The 16,269-nt window shown below is 47.7% G+C and overlaps 1 protein-coding gene across 1 annotated transcript in view; it reads right to left on the reverse strand.

The window, feature by feature from the left end:
- AFAP1L2 (actin filament associated protein 1 like 2) overlaps positions 1-16,269 on the reverse strand; it is a 101,546-nt gene that overhangs the window by 54,994 nt on the left and 30,283 nt on the right. The gene's annotated exons all lie outside the window — the stretch shown is intronic.

A 16,269-nucleotide genomic window follows, 5' to 3' on the forward strand; every position in this document is an offset into this window, starting at 1 on the left:
CCTGCATTAAGCAGCAGCTCCAGTGTAGACGCCAGCAACCCCAGCATCATGCCCAGGACTGGTCTGATGGCCTGGGGCAGCCTCGCTGTCTCCTTTCTGGGGCTGACGCGTGGAGTGGAAGCGGACAGGCAGGATTAATTGCTCAGTGGTGAGACTGAGCTTTTTGCTGCCATGGTGTGGCCAAACCCACCACGTCTATAATAAGGGCTTCTGCTGGCACGGCTCTGCCACTCAAGTGTCCTGCCACCTTGCTTAGCTGTGCCACCCGAGTCTGTAGCAGAGACGTTTTTACTGGGTTTGACGGACCACCCTCTGTAGCTATTTGGCACTGCTCAGCTATGCACAGTAATAAAGCTGCTTCTCAATTCCCTTATTACACTAACATTTTGGCTCAGTGTTGTGGGCCTAACATAGATGATGACGTTTGGTAATCCTAATTGAAGCTGAAGTGCTATTCCTGGCCTCCCACTGAGCTTCTGTGTTGGAGTGGTTTATCCATCAGAAATACTCCACGTGCTAGTTCAACACAGGTGACACGGCTGGAGTTTAAGTCCAAGAGAGACTCTTAGAAGGTGGCATCCAACCATGGGGAGCAAAGCAGGACATAGTCCTGCAAGCACTGACAGGTCAACAAGTGGGGTGCGAGCAAGTGCAGGTGCTGAAGGACTCTCCTTCCATGCCGAGACAGATCACTGGGTTCTTCTTCATTGGCACCAGGCCCAGCATGGATTTTGCTGGACACCTCCTTTCTCCCTCACCTAAGAAGTGGAGACAAGGGGCAGCATACTCAATGGATCCATGGATTCCCTCTTCCATGTCTTTCCCTCAAGAAGGGAGTGCAGGGCAAAGATCAAGTGTTGAGGCCTGAATAGAAGAAATGTAAGTGGGCACAGAGGTGCCCACTATGCCAGGGTCATGCCGATCCTCCCCTGCTGAGCACGACCCAATCCCAATTTACTTAACCAAGAGGCCAGCTGCTCACAGCGCTGAGCTAAGCAATGCCTGCTGTGTTTTGCCAGGCAATGCCCTTCCACCACCTTGCAACAGAGACCTTCCCTCTGAAGCAGCCCCCTGGCAGGGGTTCCCAGATAACCTAACCACAATCCTCCCCGCTGGGAACCTCAACAGCAAAATAAATAATTGAAAGAGAAGAAAGAGAAGTTGGCTCTGTGTGTCACAGTATTGAAAGGGGCTTGCTGGGCTGCTCCTCATACTGTTGAGCGAACCGCTGGACCACAGGACCCCTGGTCTTTCCTTGCACTGTTGGGAACGGTGCAAGAAGAGAATCAGGCTACAGTCACTGTGCAATGTGCAGGCCGGGCTCTTCACTGATTTACCCCTGCAGGGGAGTAAGTCAGGGCAGAATCTCAACCCAGATTTGCAAATGGGCTTTTTTTTTTTTTTTTTTTTTGAGTTCCTTCCTTTGCATCCCGTCCATGAAGCTATACAGTATTAAGGTGCACAGGAAATGAGGGAGAGCTCTCCATCCCAGCAAAACAACCATTTACCGGATAAAAGAGATTCTGTTACTTAGTCTGTCCTGAACTCTGTTTACATGAACAAGAGCCAGTTATCCACAGTGGGAATAATATTCAGAAGTGAACCTCTGAAACCCATTACATAAACACTCAGAAGGTATCACTAATCCTATCACAGATTGAAGAGTTAGATCATTGTTTTCATTGAATGCTTCAGCAGAAAATCTGCAACAAGAAACTGCTGATGAACAAGTTTGAGCCCTTCCAGCAAGTTTAGTTTCTTTGGAACAGCTTAAACTCTAGTTTGACTCTTTACCCTCCCGGTTTGTGCTAAAAGCCCTCAAAGGGATGGTTGCACCTTGGCTATAATTTAGCCAGTCGGGGGATTTCTCTTCTCTTCTCAGCACTGCAGCCTAATGAGTATTCAGGACACCCTCACTAACTGACATGCTGCCTCCACAGACTTTGCTTTACACCCTTCTCACCTTTTCATCTGTAATTAGAGAGGGGCCTGATCTGCAGAGAACAATTCAAAGCTCATCTGGATCTGAACTTTCCCCAAGAGCTCACCAGTGTAACGGCCAGGGGGAAGTCATGACAGGCTCCTTGGCTAGGAGGTTATAAGACAGGGGCGGGCAATTATTTTGGGCAGAGGGCCGCTTACTGAGCTTTGGCATGCCATCGAGGGATGCATGACAGGCAGCCAGGGGAAGATAAATATTAATTTTCTAAATTTTTTAGGGGCCCCGCGGGCCGGATAGAATGGCCTGGCAGGTCGCATCCAGCCCCCGGGCCGCATTTTGCCCACCCCTGTTACAAGAGCTGCTCCTTTTCGAAGGTGAAGAGGGGTACAGCTAAAATCTTCCCCAGGAAAAACAGTCATGAATTCAGTGTTGAGTTATTAATTAATAATACAGCTTAGCATGGGTATTGCTCTTCAGATCTTCAAAGAACCTTGCCAACATGACACGTTCAGGGGAAGGTATGAAGAAGCTATAGGAAGGTGGTTGCTTTAATCCCCGTTTCAGGGTTAAAACAACTTCCTCTTTTCCTAAATCCAAGAGCCCTTTTCACTGAAATGAGCAGTTTTAGCTAACATTTTGCTTCTGACATCAGCGCCAAACATTAAGGAGAACAACAGCTTGAGGGCCTTGTTAAAAAGCCCTGTTAGCTTTTTACTAAGTGGTGGTTGGCTAATAAACTCCTTCGCCTTCAGCAGTAGAGTTGACTCAGTCAAGGGTATGATTAACAGAAAGCGCCCTCGAGTTACCATTCCACCGTTTCTGGATATATGCAAACGAGCATCTTCAAAGTGCCCAATAAACCTGAATGAATGACTAGCCGCAACCCTGGGAACATCTTGTGATGCCACGGGGGCATTTCGTCTTCAAGAATGACATCGCTTGATGCAACCTGGAGAAGATCCAGTCACTCAGTAAATCGGCCCTGAAAAATTGTGCCGCACACACAAACCACTGCCAAAGTCCTGACAAATACGGCTTGTCAAGTTGCTTCAATCCTTTCTGCACCACAAATCATTATTTAATATTGCAATTTTCCTTCTAAGAATTAGGTCTATTAAACTCCCACCCCGAAGGCAAACCAATGGCGAGTCTGAGAACGGAGCACTACAGAGCTTTCTAAATCCTCAAAAGGCTAAAGAAAACATGACAATTTTTATGGTACGGTTTGCTATGATTACATTAGTTTTGTTTCATGGTTTCTCCAATCTTTTCAGATGTGGGCAGGACTAAACCAAGATGAAAGGGCTGAATATGATGGCATTATCATTATTATTTATCACTGGGGTTGGGTAACTTCTTTTGATGAATAAACCCCGCCACAAAAAATGCAGTTCTCAGCTGGTCGAAAACTAGTCACAAATGCAGGCTGACTTCACTACATAGTTTTGGTAGGAAAAAACTGGGAGGAAGGGGCATTTTCCCTCTTTGCTGCTTGCCCAGAGGTATGATGCCTATCTTGGTAGCAGGAGATACAGAGATTTCCAAGTCCCACTTCTACCGCAGGACTCAAACCCACATCACTCAGCACCTTGCAACTGCCCGATATGCACTCAGCCAAGGGGGTTCAAACCGTGTCCACGACAGGTCATCGGGGGTTGAGATTGGGGACAATGGCAAAGCGGGCCGAGAGGCAGTGTGCTGTCACTGCCAAGCTGGGTTGCTGGTCTCCATGCCAGTCGTCAGCAGAGGGGTCGGGGTTCCTCGGCTGAAGAAGTGATAAGAAAGGGCTCCGTGAACTTAAGAAATTTGAAAACCACTGCACTAAGCTGCAGGGAACTCGGAGGCGAGTCTCCGGCACTACTGTTGAAGCTACTCTACCTTCCAAACTATTGAAGTATTCATTGGGGCCGGGCCTGGAAGGTGAATGACGCAGGTGGGCATCTGAATCCTACGGTTAGGGAGTCATTTTTCCTGTCCTCCAAAATATTGAACGACTTTTGCAAATGGTGCCACTATTCTGCCCTTTGCTGCATGAGATTTGTTAGACAAGGAAATAATCATTTGTCCTGAAAGAAACAAAAATAAAATAGCGGGGGAAGGGGCAAATCTTTATTTAGTTTTCCATTCAGCTGCCAGACCCAGAAAAGAAATCTGTTGCTCTGACAGGAAGAAGTCTGTGCAGGCCTCACACTGCTGAGAGTTTCCTCCCACTGAAATCAGTCAGGGCCAGTGGATTGGGATTTTGTCCACTGATGTCAGAAGCTGTGAGATAGGGTCACCAGTTGGCCAAACCAACAGGGTGGATTTGGAGACAAAGATCGACCCAGTCTCTACATGCCACGGGCATGTATCTTCCTGTTATAGCTCGTTGTACATGCACCTACAGCATGAGAGAGGCACAGGTTATACATTTTAAGAAATACAGATCACGGGACGAGAGATGTTGCACTGAAATATTTACAATGAAGATCTCTGGTGGTCTGCAGACCTCTTGGTATCAATTCAGTGCTCAATGACCCACAAAGTCCATTTAGGACCCCACATACACCTCTGGCCTGAATAATATTCAACAGCCAGACAGAAGGTGGCAAGTCAAGGGTTCCCCTCTACTCTCCCCCAAAAATTGGGGAATCTGTAGAGGGGGCTGTCCAAGACACCACTTTCTGCTATATTTTGCTGCCCCTGCATTGAAGCCAGAATGATCATCTTAGGTACATTATAAATATACATGGTTATAAGAAACCATATGAAATGCCACCATGAGATGCCAAGAGCTCCCCCAGGCAGGTCAAGTCTCCCGCAGGGTGCATTGTGGCAATGTTTTAGTTTGGTATTTGTGCTGTCACACAGGGCTCGTCTCCCGGGGACATCCGGCAAATGACTATGTTCGTTCATGAGGGTGGAGGTGTCACATCAGGTGGAAGACAACAGAGGATGGGTACAACTGGCCAAGCCATGCACGATTTGGCTAGTGCTGGTTGTGAAAAAGGAGTCTCCCAGTCACACATGGACGGTGGAGAGGAGCGATGGGAGAGAAAGTTAATCAAAAGCAGGTGACAAGGGAGTGTGATGCAGAGTAAGTGCCTTTAGCGCCCAGCATGGAGATGGTGAAACCAGCTATGTGAACAAGGTCTAGTGGTGAGACTCCCGGACCTCTGTTACACCAGGAGCCTGGCTGAGTTGGGAGCAGATGTCAGGCAAACCACTTACTCCAATTAGCTAGAAGTGACATGTTTTAAGATATAAAAGCCAACTTTGAACACACAGAAATATAATATTTAAGTTTACCAGTTGGCTACCATGAGCTCCTTGAGGCAATCTCAATAACAAGGTGCTCGCTAGGAGCCTGATAATTCCCTGATCATTCACATGCAGCACTGGCTCACTTCCTAGGACCGACTACTCCCCACCAGCTTCCTAACAAGCCTCATAGCAGTCTGGCACCTCCACTTCCCCACTTTGACTATCAGGTTTGCTCTTAATTACTCTGCCCTATTTTAGAAGATGCTAATGAGCAGAACAAACCCAGTCCACGAGGCACGAGAGCTGGTATCTTTTTCTGCCCGTGTCAGCTTTAAGCAACAGGAAAGTCGCTATTTGTAGTTGAAAAGAAATGAAAAGATTTTGAAAAGAGGGATGACTTGGCTGACTGGCAGCAGGAAAGCTTCAGGAAAGGCAGCGTTATAAAAGCAAACTTCAAAAGGAAAAGTGACAAGGACCCGAGTGTTTGTGAGATGCCTAAGGAAGTCATTAGAATTTAAAAGATACATAAATTGTGCTAGTGCTGTCAGCTCCAGAGATCTGAACCGCATCCAAAACCACTTTCTTTTTTGCCTTTTACAGTGCTCCCCGGCCCATGCTTGCAATGAAGGGTCCGTGCACATCGCTGTCTTACAGCATCTTTCAGCAGCTGCTGACAATGGGAAAAAGACTCCAACCCTTGTATAACAACAGGAATCCCACCCTCAGTCATGAGTTTATTAATAGCTGCCTTGCTTTCAGCATTTCTAGACTGGAGAAAATGTCTATAAATCCGTCAATGATAAGATGTTACTGTATACCATTGAGGTTTAGATTTGTATGGATGATACAGCTTTCTACTGCTAGGGCTGTTGCCTGAAGCTGAGGTTTCAAAGGCCACCCCTGCCTAAAACAACGGTTGGCCCACTGATAGCTGATCTTCCAGGTCAAATATTACTCAAACTAAGAATATGCAATGCTAAATGAGGATCAAACAACATTGCTGTTAAAGCCAAATGGTTTCAAATCCATTTTTTTTTGTGCCAGGTTCTTTGTGCTTGGATGCACATGGCTTGTCCCAACAGCTTAGCTATGAGTCTGGGGTTCAGCTGAAGCTTCCTGCATTTTGTCTGGTTTCCACTCAATGCAGTAAGTTCAGATTGAGATCACTGATATATTGGCTCCATTCCCGCAGGTTTGCAAACATCTTCGTGAGCTCCTTGCCCAAGGAAAACATTTGTAACCAAATCTGAAACCAGACGAGGTGGGTTGATTTAGGAAAGTTTTCAGTTCAGTTCTGGACGGTGCATGCAGACCACATTTGCCTTCCTATGCTAAGGCCAGGCCTCACTCATCACTGCGCTGCTCCAGTGTTATCCTGACAAAACAATGCTGAAACCAACAGCTAGTACAAAGCTGTAACATACTGCGGTCAATCAAGCTCTTTAACCCCACATTTCTACAAAAAAAGCACTGTTATCGTGTAAGCGTTAATAATGATCACTAACGTATCATTTAAAATAACATCCTTCCATTTAACGCTCTTCATCCTCAAGGTGCACAAACCTTTGCAATATTTACACTACATTTTCTTTTACAAATACAATACTGTGTCTAGAAGATGAATAGCAATGGTATTTCTTTTCATTATTGTTTTATTCATAAGAATAGTAAGAAGTAGGGAAGTCAGAAATAGGTCACCAATAGCTTAAGACTTAGAAAACAGGAAGCACAGAGATTTGGTGATGAACAGGGAGCACAACTACTAAGTCACTGTGATTATGTTGGGAGAGCAGGTGGAGTGAAGACACCTTCACAACCTGAATCTGTCAACTGGACCCAAATGTGGCGCTTACATTTTTAGACAAATCCCCGCAGTCACAGTGCAGCTATCAATCTAGGAAACCAACCAAATGACTTTTACAGCTTGGTATTGTCTGCAAAATACAGTTAATGAAGACAGTTCAGCAGTCCCTTAATTTTCTGGTTGGCCATTAGAAAGGCAGGAAAGCAAATTATCATCCTGACCTAGGTAAAGCTCTTCTTTAAAGTTGGATTTATCTAGGGTTACCATACGTCCAGGTTTTTCTAGACGCATGCTCTTTTTGGAGCCTCCAATCTCCGTCCAGGCGGTTTTTTGAAATCTGAACCAATCTCCGGGATTTTGCTCCGCTCTGCTGGTGGGAGCAGGGGGAGGGAGATTGGAGGCAGCAGGCACAAGAGCGTCTGCACACGCACACACATGCACCGGCATGGCTGGCATGCAGCCTGGCAGGGTCACTGGAGCAGCATCAGCTGCTGGTAAGTCTGTGGGGGGCAGTGGTTGGAGGGCCACGGTTTGGGGACTGTCCGAGCGGCTGTGTGCGCGCGTGTGCGTGCATGGCAAGGGTGTGTGAAGGGGGCGGGTGCCTGCCGGGGCTAGGGAAAGCTGTCTGGGCACTGGGGCTGCAGCACTGCAGGCACGGTGGTGGGCAGGTACCTGCCCTTCCAGCGGGGAAGGGGTGGGGAAGCCCTTTAAGGGCAACAAGAAGCTCCAGCCAAGCCAGTGGCACTGGGGCCGGTGCCCTTGTTCGAGGGGCTGGGCCGGCTGGGAGATGTATCATGGGGGAGGAGGGAATGGCCAGGCTGCCTGGTGCGATGCTGGAGCCCCAGCCCAGGGCAGGGGGTGTCATGGGCATCCCCTCTTCCCTCCTGCCTGTGCCAGGGCTGGACTCGCTCCACCACCACCTGCACGAATCAAAGTTGCCATGTTTCGGCCCGGTCAGGCAGGGCTGGGGGGACCAGAGGGCTGCGGTTTGGGAGTGAGGGGCACTGGCAGGGCTGGGGGGCTGTGGTTGGGGAGTGAGGGGCACCAGCATGGCCTGGGGGGAGTGAGACTGTGGGGCAAGAGTTAAGGGCACCAGCAGTGCCAGGGGTCTTCAGGTCGGGAGTGAGGGGCACTGGCAGGGCCAGGGGGCGTGGTATCCCCCCGACAGGTGTCCTCTTTTTTGGAACTGGAAATACGGTAACCCTGATTTATCTTCTGCTTGATTGCGTTTTCTTGAGACTAACCCATGCAAACCAACCCAAACGTAACCCCGTTTCAGAACCAGACAATGGCAGAGACAGAGACAATGGACTGTCTACCGTTGCTCAGGTGAGATCTCGTGAGTCACTCAGGATGAATGAGCTGATAATGCCAGCACTTAGCACGGTAAGTCTCTAAAAACACTGACTAACTCGTGACTACGTTGCTTTTGTGTTCTTTTTATCCTCCTCCCACAGCTATCAAGTGTGTGACCACACATGAAATATGTCATGTACATATAAATACAGGAAGTTAAACTAACAGACACCACGTTTCTGGAACAAGCAATGCCTCAAAACAAGGTTGGGTTTTACCCAAATGTTACTAAAGATGGAACTTAAATCTTTACTGTGAATAATATTTCCAGAGGCCACTTACTCCTGCTCTTCACAACACAAGCCTCTCTGTGACAGTCCAGTCCGATTTGCCTGCTAGAACTTCGCATTTTCAAAATCCAGTGAATTCCCTTACCAGAAATTATATCCAGATACTAACTGACTGGTGCACGTCCTATAGGATGAACCACAGAAATTAGAAGAGGCAAAGCCCCAGAATCTCTGCCTGGACGGTTCAGTTTGGGGCTATGCAAAATTTTCTTTGGAAATCTGGCAAGAAGACAGGCTTGCACACACGATTTCAGGAACACTTCTAGGAAGTTCACAGGGCTGTCAAATTGTATAATCATTACTAAAAGTCACCTGAGCTTTCCAAAGCCTCTTCCACAACTCACTCCAAGTTGTGTTGAATCACTTCTTACCCAGTCCTAAGTACCCATCCCTATGAAATAAAAATAATGATAATTTGCTTTTCCAAAAGTGCCTTTGAAGCACCTTGTGTGCATCAGATAATTCAGCCTTGTGAGGTCTCTGTGAGAGAGAGGAAGGATAGTCGTCACATGTGAAATCAAGACACCTCTACAGAGGGAAGTAGCATATACTGAACAGCCCAAGGTGCTATGCAGCAGGTTGGGACTGCTCACTGAGGCCAAGTGCAAAAAAATATTACATCTAATTGCATGGGACATTTAGATGGAGAAGATATTGGAATTAGGCCAGAATCTTACACTGTCACCCTTCCAAAAAATACTATGAGGACTCTTAATGAGCACAAGAGTTAGAGATCTTGGTGCTTTCAAGAGCAGAAGGAAACATCTCAGAGGAAAATATGTCACCTTCTCTATCACCATGACTGCTACCAGAAGTTCAGGTGGTTTCTTAGAAGTCCTCCATCTAAGTGTGGCCTTGCCTAGTTTGTGCAACCTGATGGGACATTAGCACAGGATGGCACAGGTCTTCTATATATTTTATTGAACAGGCAGCTAGACATATGATTTGACAGAGAAGTTATTTTTGAGAGGGGCCAAAATCCCAATCTAAAATGCCAGCATTGCTGTGGGATGGAACAAGTCTGGTTATTTGCCATACGGTAAATGTTTCTGCTCCTGAAGACGATGGCACACTTGGAAACATCATGGTTGATGCTATGGCTTTCTAATTTCAGTGGGTATTTACAACAGCCCACCTGTCCAGCTTGCAATCCACATTCCCACAGAGCAGCTGGACATCCCTCTCGTTTCCAGACTGACGTGTGGGTGGGTGATGACTGCAGATCGTCTGCGATGGCAGCAATATCTTGAAATCCCTCATAGAAGCCAGACTCCAATTGACCCTGTGCATACTTATAAGAGAGACTCCCTTTCCTGCTTTCTTAAACAGGAGGCTAAACAAAGAGTGGGACAGGGACAGAAGATGGGAAGGGAATCATACTCATTCATGCCAACATAAGAATGTACCAGCTTTGACTACATTTTGGTAGGGAAAACTCTCTCTGGTCCAGGTCCCAAAGAGGACCCAGACCTACCATTGCATGCGTTGTGTCCGTGGACACTTATCTTTTTCTTCTTCTCCTAAAACCTGATTAGACTAGACTCTTAACTGGAATAAATTCACTTCAGTGGAACTGCACTGCTTCACACCAGCTGAGGATTTGACCCTGTGATTCAGTGGTTGCCAACCAGGAACCCCTAGGGGTACTTAGAAAGGTCATAGGGGTATGCAGAATGAATGAGAAAAAATTACTAGAGGTGCACCGATATATGGAAAATTGACTGTATTAGCAATCGTCTTTTTTTGGCTGATGTGGCCGATAATGTGGCCAAATAAATGCCCCGTGCGTGCGTGCAAGTGCAGCGCAGCCTGACAGCATGGAGAACAGCCAGGTCCAGCTGGTAAATCTGTTGTTGGCGGGGGTGGCAGATCGAGTCCCCCGCGGTGAGGGAGGGAGTGGGGTCATGAGCACCTCATCTGGAGGGGGCAGCTCTTGCCACTGCACACACCCTGGGAGGGCATGGGGGCGTGTGCCCCTGGATCTGCGCACGAGGCAAGGGTGGGCTGCTGCCTCCCTCACAACAGACTTACCAGCCAGACTATGATATATATATATATTTAATGCAGATATTAATAATGCATGTAATGTTAATTAGTGTAGCCTGCCTTATATCACATAATCGGTAACATTAAAAACAAGAAAAAAATATAAAGGGGTGCATGCACTGAAACTTTGAGACAGAAGGGGTACACTTGCTAGAAAAGGTTGAAAACCCCTGCTGTAAGGCACTGGGCCGGCTCGTGGGGTCAGTGAAAGGAGAATCGTACCAGGCTCATGGCTCAGGCTCAGTTCCCGGGGGCCAGGCTTATCGCCATGCTGTTTGTGCTCCTTGTTGTGCCAGCAATTCAAAGCCGTTGTAATCCTCTCTTAACTGCCCAAGTAAGCTAAGCTAAGGGGTGCCTCCCATCATTCGATAGCTGAAACAGCTGAAAAGTACTGATAAAATTCAGTTCAGCTTGTGACTCGCCTCCTCTGTCAGCAAGAGGAGAACTGAGAGCTTCTGAGCCAGCATCATGACACGCGGGCCCAAACCAGAGCAGTGGACTCGAGTCCTCATCCTCACCACAAATTTTAAGGAAGATGCAATCAGAATCTGTGCTCCTCTCCAGTTAAAACACACATGCTCTCAAGATCAAGATGCTTCTTATTCTCTTCTCTTGCTACAAAGTTAACCCCCTACCCCCCACCCCTAAAATCCCAACATGCGACTTTCTTTCCTGACAAACAATTCCAGCAAGGTGTAACCATACCCATTACTGAAGGGGAGAGGGAGCCAAGGGCCAGTGGGCCGTCCCCAGCCCCCTGGACAGAGTGACAATGGCACGGGGATGGCAGCCTGCACTCAGGTGCAGGCAGAGATTGACACACCTGGGGTAGAAGTAGGGATAAGCCAGAGAGGAGGCACGTAAGACCAGGGGGAGAACCAGAGAGGGGCAGCCTGGTCTTACAAGCTGCAGGAAGCAGATGAGCTGGGCTGCCTGAGCAGGAAGGACGCCAGACTGCAGGGATGCTGGAAGGACGCCCCTGCACCACTGGGCAGCAGCAGAGAGGTGCTCTGAGCCTGAGCTGTAGTGCGGGATTATCTGCAGGTGGGAAGACTTTTATTTGGGAGCAGATGCTAATGTTTTTCATTTGTATTTAAACTGGAGGGGCTGTAAGGGGCCGATTGGAGGCCATAGTTGTGCTGCAGGGACACCCAGCATAGAGCCCTTGGAGGGTCTGGGACCTGGTGGGCTGCATGGGGGCAGAAGCCCAAACACTTTAGAAGGGGTGCTGCTGTTTGTCAGACTTCGGTACCCGACAGCAAAAACTGGGGATACAAGTCCAGAGCCTGCAAGGGTGAGACCAGGGGGCCGAAGGGCCCAGAGCCTGTGAAGGCATGGCTGGCACGGGCCCAAGAGCCTGGTACTCTGGACCTCGGGTGGAAGGACCCAGCAAAAATAAAGTGGGCCCGGTCCAAGGGGCCTCAACCCAGACAAGTGTTACGTCTCAGCTCTGTGTTCTTGGGCAACCCTGGCACAGGATGCAGTCTGTCTGACTCACAAGGACTCACCCCCCCTCCCTCCCCTCCTCTACCTAAACAAAACTGATTAAGATGCAGTGAGAGAGGCACCTAAGTCCCTCCAGATAAGGGCGATAAGAGTGAAAACAACTGCCCTAGGTCTCATTTACATCCGAGATGGAACCAGATGACCATTCATTTACATGAGAGATGGAGAACAGAAAGCCTGAAGCAGAGACTGCAGTGAATTCTGGGACCAGAGAAGCAGGAGAGCACTGCATGATGGGGAATCTGTGCTTCAAATGTTAATCAACCCATGTTCACACACACCCAGCTCAGCATTTATCAGACCAGTTCTAATCTGGATTTGCTAAGGACTTTTCCCCCCCCAGACACACACACACAGCTCTAAGTTTAATAGGCATCTCGGACCGTACATTCCCTGGTCCCACTATGGGAGGCCTATTTAAACTTGATTGACTAAAACTCGGTTGCCGGGTTAGGGAATGCTGAGGCAAGAGACCGAGTCAGAGGGGGTATGGGCAACATTTGAACAATGGTTAAGGGTTCATCACAGCATCCAGCCTGCTGGAGCCCTAATCCCAGGTGTTGTCATACTTTTCCCGAGAAGCTGGCTCCCAAGTATTTGGGTTACTCCCTAATCTTAAGTGTTTCCTGATTATCAATCAGTTTCCTGAGATGGTCCAAACCAGATAACCCCTTGTCAATAGAAAAGACAATGATTTACACTACTGAGGGTGCTTCGAAGCAGCTGAACTGAGGGTATAAAAATCTGTAAGTGTGTGTGCTGCTAGAGGGAGAAGAGGAAGAGGAAAAGGAAGGAAAAGAAGTAGAAGCAGGAGGAAAGAAGGAGAAGAAGAAAACCCCTGTGCTGACACCATCCCCTGTCGTTCTTGGGACGCTGGAAGAACAGATCATCTCTCTCTTCAAGGATTGTGCTACGGACTGTGCCTGTCAGCTTTGCAGCCTGAGTACCGTGGACTAGGTGAGATCCCAGCGTTCTCTGTCTTCTTTCTAGGCATAAACTTCTGAACCTGAACTGTATCAGTTAAGCTTGAGCTAAGTTTCCCCAAATACTTAGTGAAACCAGGGTAGTATTGTCATTGTTGGTGTTTGTTTTTCTTTTGCATGTCTATTACTACTAGTACTATTATATATTTCATATGCTTAGCAATAAATAACTTTTATAGTCAAACTGGTAGTAATTGGGTATATTTTTCCTTCTCTGCTTCTCTTTCCTCCCGTGCTCTGCAGCAACGCTTCTTTTACCTATGCTAAAGATCCCTGTGAAGCCCAAATTATTGTGGGGTCTGCTCATCAAGAGGCCAAAGATTGGGACGTGCTGAGTTTGAAACACATAAGGGGATCAGCTTGTACAGGCTGATTGACCCAGTTTGACTCAGACGTGCCCTTATGAACTGAATGCTGGCCCATGAGGGTGTCAGCTGGACACCCAGCCGGATTCAGAGGGATTCTGTTTACCTGTGTGCTTGTGTCTGACTGCATTTTATTGTTGCTCTTATGAACTGATTCTTGGCATATGAGGGTGTCAGCCTGTCCATGCTGATCAGCCCGGCCAGGTCAGGCGTGTCACGTTAACTTGTGTGTGTTTGTGTGTATGACTGATTTGGTGACTGGAGGAACCCAGTCCCATTGAGATTGAGTCCTGCAAGATAGCTCCACTGGGGGTGAGGGCTTGCAGAAGGGAGAAATACAGCTCCGTATAGTAACACAAGCAGCACATCGACAGAATCACCAAGACCCTAGAAACTATCCCTAATAAATGAGCACACCCCAAAGTAATGGGCAAATTTGGTAACACAAGGGCCTGATACCCAAAACCTGCCACAGCCTCCCTGTCAAATTATAACATGAAGACGTGGCAGGTGAGATAGCAGGGTGGGACCCAGCGAGGCCCGAAGGGGCAACAAGGTGGGGGTCCAGGCAGTGGCCAGAAGTTGACTTTGCTGCTTAAGCACCAGGCACACTACACAAGGGTCAGACACAAGTTGTTTCTGTGAACTACTTGGTTCCACATTTACGTGGTGGTTAAGAGAGTTGTTTTATTCCTTTTTTAGAAGTATTTTTGAACAAAAGAGTCTGCTGCTGCTGATGTCACTTTTATCAGTATAATGGCATGAAGTTTGGTAGATGAACCTGATGTATATGAGGGCAAGAAAAAGGAGATCTGGTCTGCTGGCATCCTTGCAACGAGAGAGAAAACTTAACATTTCAACACAAACCAACGCCCAGAATCAGGCATTGTAGAGCCTGTGATGTCAAAAAAAAAAATCAAATCAAATCAAACTTCTGTTTGAAAAATATTTGGACAGGATGTCTCACTGAGTTGACACATCTGGTTTCCAGAAGGACCTCAGCTTCAGAGCTGTGCTGAACAAATACCCAGGAGGACAAGGAGAAGATGAAAGCCAGAAATAAGCCACTGAACTGATATAAAGAGCAAGAAGCCAAAATCAAGGGAAGAGGACTCTGAACTTGTACTTGAAGTCCAGTTCATCAAATTACCCCCAGTCAGCAAGACAGGGAAGCATCTGCTGGCCTTCAAACACATCCTTGTGACCCATCTTGACAAAGTGCGGCAGAAGAATGATCCAAGGGGCTTGCTGAATAAACACATTCCCCGCCCCACATCAAACAGACGTCTACACGAGGCAGAGGGGGAGAAACGCATCCATGTACGGCCCCAATCATCAAGTCCAGTCCAACTCAGTAAAGGCCTAGAGCATCTGCTCAACTTCCAGCATGTACTGTAACCCCATGAAACCCAATCTGGAAGGGGCACTATGTGCTGTGCTGGTGGTAAAGGGGTTGCAACGGGGTGTGCCTGTGCTCATCCGTCCAAAACTGGCTTACCAGCGCAATGTGACCATCCCCAGCTACTGTAAGTTGGAGCAGCCCCCAAACTTTATTAAACTGTGCTAATGAGAAATGTCTACTTGGACAATGACAGAGATCTGACATGGTGCCTTCCACTGAATCTCAGCGTAAGAAGGATCGGGGCCCTGACTTCTCAATATGGTCTGAAAACATTCCTAAAAAATCAGCTCCATCCACTCTCCAAGTGAGGTGCAGCCTAATTGACTTAAACTAGCCAAAAAAACTGCCCGGTAAAAGCATGAATATCCCCAAAACAGCGTAGGAGAAGCTACACGGTGTCTGTATCAGTTATCACAACTACAAATAATTGAAAAAATAAGGATTCTGGCTTGGTTCCCAGTTCCCGCCGTAATCCAACCAGCATTGAAAAAAAGTGCAAAGCCAAACACAGCAAGCACACAGGGGACATAGAAATATCCAGTCATTCCCAAAATAGGAACGCATTAGACAGTCACAGCTGGAAGATGCCTGGGATCTTACTCTTCTACACAGGGTGGCCTCCCATTACGCAGCTCTCACAGGCCGTGCTACAAGCAACAGGTCAGGAGGTGCATTCCTCCTCTAAAAATACTATGAGAAAGAATGAATGAGCAGACATGGCTCACATCAGACCTCAGCCACTTTCTAAGATGCAAAGGCCGGTTTATATATATTGCACTATCTGCACTGTTAACACCGAAGGGTTTGAATGGTGCCTTGCATAATAGGGTCCTGATCTCTATCCTCTCTAGGCTACTGTGGTATGGAGGAATAAAACCATGATCCTGCCCTCTTCTGCGTGGGTGTCCTGGGGAGGGAGGGCGAAGACAGTCTGCAACATAGCACCCCAACGTATAAGAATAAGCAACAGGATCACTTGCCAAATGCGCCAAGTACCTGTAGGTATGCCGCCCAGGTCTACTGGGGACTCACAAGGTGCCCTGCCAGAATACATGGCCAAGGCCTCTATCCCCAATGGTTCAGCACTTACTAGCCTAGACCAGCGATGCTCCTTTCACAAGGTCTAGGAAAGTGGGCCCTACTGAGCAATGCTCCTGCACTTCCAGGAACCCCCTCCTCCATCCAGCAGGATGTCTCCAACTCTGCTCCTCCTCGAAGTCTGGCAAGAGGGAGAGTTGGCCCACGTTTAGCCACAACCGGAGTAAAGAGATGTATTTTGGAGCACGAGTCACTTATTTTAAAAAAAACCCAAAAACCCTGTCTAAAATCAGC

The sequence above is a fragment of the Alligator sinensis genome, unplaced genomic scaffold (genome assembly GCF_000455745.1).
Source record: "Alligator sinensis unplaced genomic scaffold, ASM45574v1 scaffold1026_1, whole genome shotgun sequence".
In the NCBI taxonomy this organism is placed as follows: Eukaryota; Metazoa; Chordata; order Crocodylia; family Alligatoridae; genus Alligator; species Alligator sinensis.